The sequence below is a fragment of the Miscanthus floridulus genome, chromosome 3 (genome assembly GCF_019320115.1).
Source record: "Miscanthus floridulus cultivar M001 chromosome 3, ASM1932011v1, whole genome shotgun sequence".
Lineage (NCBI taxonomy): Eukaryota > Viridiplantae > Streptophyta > Magnoliopsida > Poales > Poaceae > Miscanthus > Miscanthus floridulus.
The window spans coordinates 47,411,749-47,418,807 of record NC_089582.1 but is presented as its reverse complement, the minus strand read 5'-3'; the positions used below and the strand labels follow the sequence as shown (position 1 = coordinate 47,418,807).

The 7,059-nt window shown below is 39.7% G+C and overlaps 1 long non-coding RNA gene across 1 annotated transcript; it reads right to left on the bottom strand.

Moving 5' to 3' along the window:
* Positions 1-2,117: 2,117 nt before the first annotated feature.
* On the bottom strand, positions 2,118-4,510 carry LOC136545649 (uncharacterized). The gene is made up of 4 exons (XR_010781120.1): positions 4,428-4,510; positions 3,987-4,044; positions 3,564-3,652; positions 2,118-2,406 (listed from the first exon to the last, which is right to left on the bottom strand). It is a non-coding gene; the product is annotated as an uncharacterized lncRNA (long non-coding RNA).
* Positions 4,511-7,059: the final 2,549 nt, after the last annotated feature.

The window sequence follows — 7,059 nt, the reverse complement described above, 5'->3', positions numbered from 1 at the left end:
CAAACCAGCCAGCAGTAATAATCCACGATCGTATACGATCGTTTCAGCCCCAGCCGAACAGGCTGCATATGGGAGACCGGAGTGGAGTGGATAAATGGTGTTCAGGGAATTTCATCCGGTTAAAATTGGCGGACGATGCTACAACCCGGCCGTTTGCTGTTTTCACTGGTGACGGGCTTTCTCTACTAATAACTCAAATGTGTTGGGCCACTTTATGGCCCTACGCAGAGGTATATTCATCACTAGTGATGCACAACAAAGTCAGATCACTTTTCTGGTTTTGACATAGCGGGCATACAGATGAAAATAAGTTAGTTATATATGTCTCTGTTAATATAAAAATGTTGGTGATCACATAATAATGTATATAATTATTCTTCTTCTATTGGGTTCTTTCATATTCCATAGGTTAACAATCAAGCCGCTTTAGTTTTGATCTTAAGTCATAATTCTATGATTTTTTTACTAAGTTCATAGAAAAATACACAGACCTCTACAGAACCAAACACTATGTCATATAGTATTTGTAGGGGCGGCTCTAGAGGCTTTGTAGGGGCGGTTTGTCCAGCCGCCCCTACCTAAGCGCCTCTATAAATCATGCATTTGTAGGGGCGGTTCCCAGACCACCCCTATAAATCGATTTGTAGAGGCGGCTGGTGTTATTTGTAGGGGCGGTTGCCGCCTCTATAAAATCGATTTGTAGGGGCGGCTGTAGTACCAACCGCCCCTATAATACCTGTTTGTAGAGGCGGTTACAGTACATTTTTCTACCAAAAAAAATTCAAATTCGACCAGAACATATTTTTTTCATGCACAACTCCATCATGACTTATCTTCTTCTATGATTGTACTGAAACTCAATGACAATACACATTTATTTAAACCAGATTATAACAAATATTCCATGACTTTTAGGTGGACAGTTTGGTCCAGATAAATGAAACAACAAATTTCATCTATTAAACTTTTCAGTAATCATAATAACATTTCATGGTGACTATGATTTTTTTGTGAAAGACCACAGAATAACAAAATCAATGGCGCTCAAATCTAGCAATCGAACATCACAAATCAGAAGCTTCTAATAATCCTTCCACTTGCAGAGTTGCAGTCACACGTTAGGTCAATGTAGCACCAAAGCAGACTGAAAACGGAATTCGTAATTCAGCAGGTCACATATGATATATCTATTTAAGGGCAGCAGCAGTAATAATTCAACTTAAGCTAGAGATCGGATGCATACTGGAGCTGGTGGCTGGACTGAGACAGAAGTACTTTGTTCCCATCATTATTGCATACAAGAAAGATGCTTTGATCAGCAAACCAAGTTATACAGTTGGATTAGCCAGGTACTCAAGTTACCTGAGAGCAATAGAAAAATAAAATTATAAAATTAGGAATTCAGACCACAGTATGCATTTTTGTATCAAAAAATTAATGATTGGAATCTAGGTATTTTTTTTAGTGAAGCCCTCTTCAAGTATCGTATAATACCCCTATGTTGAAAACTTGCATTGCAGGCAATAGTGCTATTATTAGTTAATTACCCCTGTTGTTTCCATCATGCTTTCCAAATTTTGTCTTTCTTAATTTTGCTTTGTTTCACCCTGATGATAATGTCTAAATGAGCATTCCAATAAAAACAGTAGTTTTCAACAACAGAAAGAAAACTGTAGTTTTCATTGGGTGCTATAAAACAAATACAGTTTTCAAGTTCATAAAAATGGGTAGAAGATTACGAAGTTGTTTGCCAGTGAAAAGATTAAGAAGACCAGAACGTAAATTCAGTAACACAACTTGAACTGACAGAAATTTTCACGAAAGATGGGTAGAAGTAAATAACTTACAAAATTGGTAACCAAACTCTTGGTCAGTACACCACAAAAAAAAGGTATCAGAATTTTGTTGAAAATGGGCAAGCAGGATGCTCTGAGTTGTGAAAGTATGGCAGGTGCCAATACGAACAAACATGGCACAGCATGACAGGTGCCAATGCGAACAAACATGCTTCCATGATCAGCTCAGTGTGATATCCGATCCATTGCTTTCTAGTTCCTATAACTAGTATATTATGTTTCACAAAGAATTAAAAATTATCTTTGCACCCATGAGCATTTCCAATATATAAGAAAAAATAGTGATGGCATAGTTAATCTGAAGCATTAGCTGAATCAAAACAGAAAAGAGACTAGCATGATAAGCTCTGCAAAACAAGTAGCATTAATGTTCTATTTTTGCAAGAAATACAATCACCTGTGCATAAGTTATAGCAGAAAAAGGAGCACTCCAACACTGGATACTGACCTGACCATGCAGGCTATTGATAATCTTCCACTTTGTCAGCGATGCATGTGGAGTGGATTCAGTGATACAACAAGTCATTTGGATAGAAGGTAGCCAATTATTCTGTGAATCCAAATAAAAATACTTTATACTTACCAATCTGGAAAAAAAAATCTCAGGAAACAAATCTAATCAGTCATAAGTTTGCTGGAATCATGCATATCTGAGCATTTACACTCTGGAAAAAAACCATGTTGCACATCTTGTATCCTTATTCACAAATAAAAATAATAATAAATCTCTAATTATGCTCCTCAGCCAACAAACAACCAACATATCAAATGATGTTAGCAACATCTCCCACAGAATGGATCAGAAATGACTACCATCCTCCCACAATCAAGAAACCGATGCACCTCAATAATTGTAATAATCTTATATCATCATCATCCTGGTACCATTTACAACTATGGAAACGCTAATAGAAATTTCAAGCAAAAATTTGAAGAATACAAGTTTTAAAAGCTAGTTCAAGAAATGAAGGCTTTAGTTGTATTCATATGAGATAATACTGAAATGCATGTGCTAGCTTCTGGAAAGAAATGATTACCACTTCTAGCTCGAAATCAAGCTTTTGTCTACCCTGTCAGCGTTTTGCCATATTTTCTGGTAATCTCATATGAATTCAAAATTAAAAATTATCAATCCTAAAGACACGTGACACATCGATAGGAACATGGAAGTGCACATAGTTCATAACTTCGTATGTAAGAACTTTACCTTACAATGGTACAAAGTAAGAGCAACCAAATTACGACCATAGTGAAGGAAATAAGTAAACAGACTATAGAATTAATTGACCCCCAACGATTCTCAAACATATAGGCTCTTCAAATTGCAGAACAGAAAACTTCCTTGAAATAGTCAGCCACGAGGGGCAACCAAGATTAGGAGCTAAATTATTTTATTACATAATCATGGTTGATAATTATCTTAAGGATAGAAACTATTACATTAGTCTTCCATGTGTGTTTTCAAGGAAGAAACAATGTTATGTATTAGTTCATTGGTTGGGAACAAAAGAAAAAAGGGTGTCCTATGTGTCTCCCCCATCATACCGACTCAGACACTATCTCATAATCAATCTATCTAATTTGATTCCTCCTTTTCATAATCGAAACCAGCATAGCACATTCAAAACAGAAAAAAAATCAAAACCTGCTGCAGCACAGAGGAAGGCACAGTCAATTGAGGGCAACACAGCAGGAAGACAAAATTACCGGGAGCACAGAGACATGGACAAGTGATGTCTCAACTGACCACCCCTTCTCATTCAGCACCTGAGTGATCATAGCCATAAGCTCCATCACTACAAAAAACCCCAAACCATCACAAGAGTCAATTTGATTGACAGATTAAAAACACATAAGCTGAATAAATGAAGTTTCTGACACATTGGATGATTGGATAGTTGGATCTTCAATCAATTTGACTTAACTCTAGATGCAGTGATGATAAAGTTCAAGTCTTAATCTGCGATGCATAAGCAAAAGAAGAGCTACTTGCCAGGAAGTAGTAACTGGTTATAGTCTTTACAGTAGTTTGTGATCCTGATTTCTCTTTTCTTTCTTTTTTTCTTGTAAATAACATGACCTCTTTTAAACAATGTGTCAATAATCATGCTAAAATGCTTGATATAGGACCTTCTAGTTGAGCAGTCACATGCTGCTGCTTATTGAAGAGCCTAAGACAAAGGGTTTCCTATCAGCACACATAAATTAGTAGTGGAAATAAACAAATCAAAGGAGCAAAATTAGGATAGAAAAATAAGAAATCAAAGCCGAAGCAATTCAAGAGCTGATGGCTATCATTGCATTTACCAACATTCAAGAGCTTGACAGATTAATTTCAGGGCTGCGATAGACACATATCTTTATATTGAAAAACACATAAGTATGAAATCACATAAACAACATGGAGCTAGCAAGCATTGCTGCATCCATGACTATTTAATTTACAAAACATTCTAATAGAAAGAGATCGATCAATTAGCTGAATTCATAGTGTAGTCTTCTAATTAGATAGCTTTTGCTCACAACATGCATCGACTCCATAAAAAAGAGTGAGAAAGAGATTGATCATACATATTTGGTGTTTTTTTGTATTCTAATTGCCATCAGGCATCAGGATGAGGTAGGCGCACCTGCTGTAATACACAATTGTTAGTTCTTTCTCACACCTGCACAAAATCGTTAGATCTGTGTGCAAAATATAATAAAATTTTGGGGATTCAGATATAGCTGGGGTTAATAGGCACCTTGCACACGGGTACTTAGTGGGGAGGAGTCATGGAAGTCCGGGGGTGGGGGACACTAGCGTGGAGGACCACGGGGTGGGGGACACTGGGACGGAGGATGGTGTCACGCGTCTTCCTCGCTGCCGCAGGCCGCACAGGGACGCGTGGACGTCGGCGTTGAAGAAGAGGAGGGTGCTCGTGCTACGGACGGCGGCGGATGGCGGTGCTCCGTCAGCTTGGAGGAAGTGGATGGCGGCGGGTTGAAATGACATAGAAAAATTTCACTCCACGTGCCATGGAATATATAGTCTAGGCATATCACTGCCGGTGCCAAGACAAACCGACATCGATGAAATATGGTCGGCAGTCTACCAAGGGGTATGCCCAGGGTAGTAGATGAATCGGTGGAGGTGCGCGTGATCGGAATCGGATGGTGACACAGAACGTAGAGACAACGATTTAGACAAGTTCAGGCCGTTAGCTTGACGTAATACCCTACGTCCTGTGTCTTTGGTGGATTGTATATTGATATGAGGTGAAAACGATGGGGGTCCCTACCCATCTTATATGGCTCGGGGGTAGGGTTACAGGTCGGTTGAATCTAATCCTGATCGGTTACACGAGAAGAGTTACAAAGATCACAGAATCTAGCATATCCTGTAGCTGTTCTATTCCAATGAATCTTGTCATGTACCAGGTTTTGTTAAATTACCACCCTTGATGATCCTTGTTGTATAAGTTTCTAATCCTTAAGAACTTGTGGATGCACTTGAATTTATCCCCAAACTCAATACACAAACCTGGGACTACTCCTTGACTTCTGAACTTGTGCATGTGTCGTGTCTTCTTCTACACTGACACATGCTATTTCCTTGGCCCTAATGGCCGACATGTGTTGGTCGAGAGTTACTGCAATTGTGCCCTATTATGGTGTCATGATCCGTGACCACGGTGCCACGTGGAAACCTAGGGTCTCTTGTGTGCCATGGCCACACGAGGTTCTGCTGGGCGCGCGCTGGTATCGAGGTCTGTGGTCATGATCCATTATAGCCCCACAATTAATGTGCTCTCTTTCCTTTGAGTTCTTTTCTAGAAATTCATGTCCGTGCTTCTTCTGAATTTCCAAAATCCGTTGTTAATTGCAACCATTTTGCAATCTCGGTTGTAATCTTGAAATCAACCCTTGTTGTTTTATGAACTTCTTGCAAGTTAAATGTGTTTGACATGTTTCCTTTTCCATTACTTAACCCAAGGCTTTTGTCACTCCGTAATGTCGAGACGAGATTTCTTTAAGGGGGGATGATTGTAACATCCTAGATGTTAAAAAGCAAATAAAATCTTGATCATGAGCATCATCGAGTATAACCATCAAGTATTGTTTCATTAATGCATTTTGTGTTTCCATTATAGCAAGTCTATGTTGCATACATGATGTTTTATATGTTGCATGAAATGACATCAATAATAATGTTTAAAGTTCTTGGTGAATTTATATATGTGAATTTGCTTAAACAATTAAAATTTTGTTAAAATAAACTTTGTGGTCTAAAGTATGCTCTTTAATATAGAACAAAAGTTTGTTTGTGTTTTCAAGTCAAACATATCAAATTTGAACCTCAAAGATTTAATTCAAAACTGTTTCCAGCACTTAACCATTAACCATTTTAACCAAGTCCCTGAAAATAGACTTAAAAGTTCAAACTTTGATGATTTATAAAATGAATTTTCAAGAATAAAAGTGGTGCAACTTTTGTGTCATGAATTGGTACTATGCTTGGGCTGTATTAGTCAACATTTGTGTGTGATGTTTGATCAGTAATTAACCTTTAATTAATTGCTTGAACATGCTTAGTGGAAACTGTTTTTGCATACTATGAACTGAATCCAGTTTACAGTTTCATTGTACCTACTTTCAAAATTCAAAATTTTCCAAACTGTCGATTTTATAAGAATGATCATTAAAGAAAAGTTGGAGATCTCGTGTAGATGAACAACTTTTGTGTTTGGAGTGGATCGAGGTTCTGCACGAAATCGGGAGAATAAGGGAGAAGAATATGGCCTGTCAGTCGTCAACAGTACGTCGGCGAGGCTGCTGCCACGTAGCATCTTGCCGCTGAAGGCCACCGCCTCTTCTCGCGCGCCCGGCACGCAGCTGCCTGCGTGGCAAGGCCAAGCAGGTGCTGGCGAGTCCAGAGGCCGCGTCCTCGCCGTTAAAGCCCAAGCCGTTGGCGTTTCCTCCTTCCTTTCCCTTTTCCCGCCGCCGCCGGTCGAGCCCTCCTCGCCGGCGCAATTCATCGCCACCGCACCACCACCTCCCAATAGCCCGCGCCCATAGCGTAGCCTTGCCCTTGCGCTCATCTTCGACCCGCTCGCGCCGCCCCTGTCAGCCGGAATCGGCCGTGCTCCGAAATTCCGCCGCGGGCGCGCTGCCATGGCCGCCGCGTGCTGCTCGCCGTGGCCAGCTCGTCCCACTGCAGTTC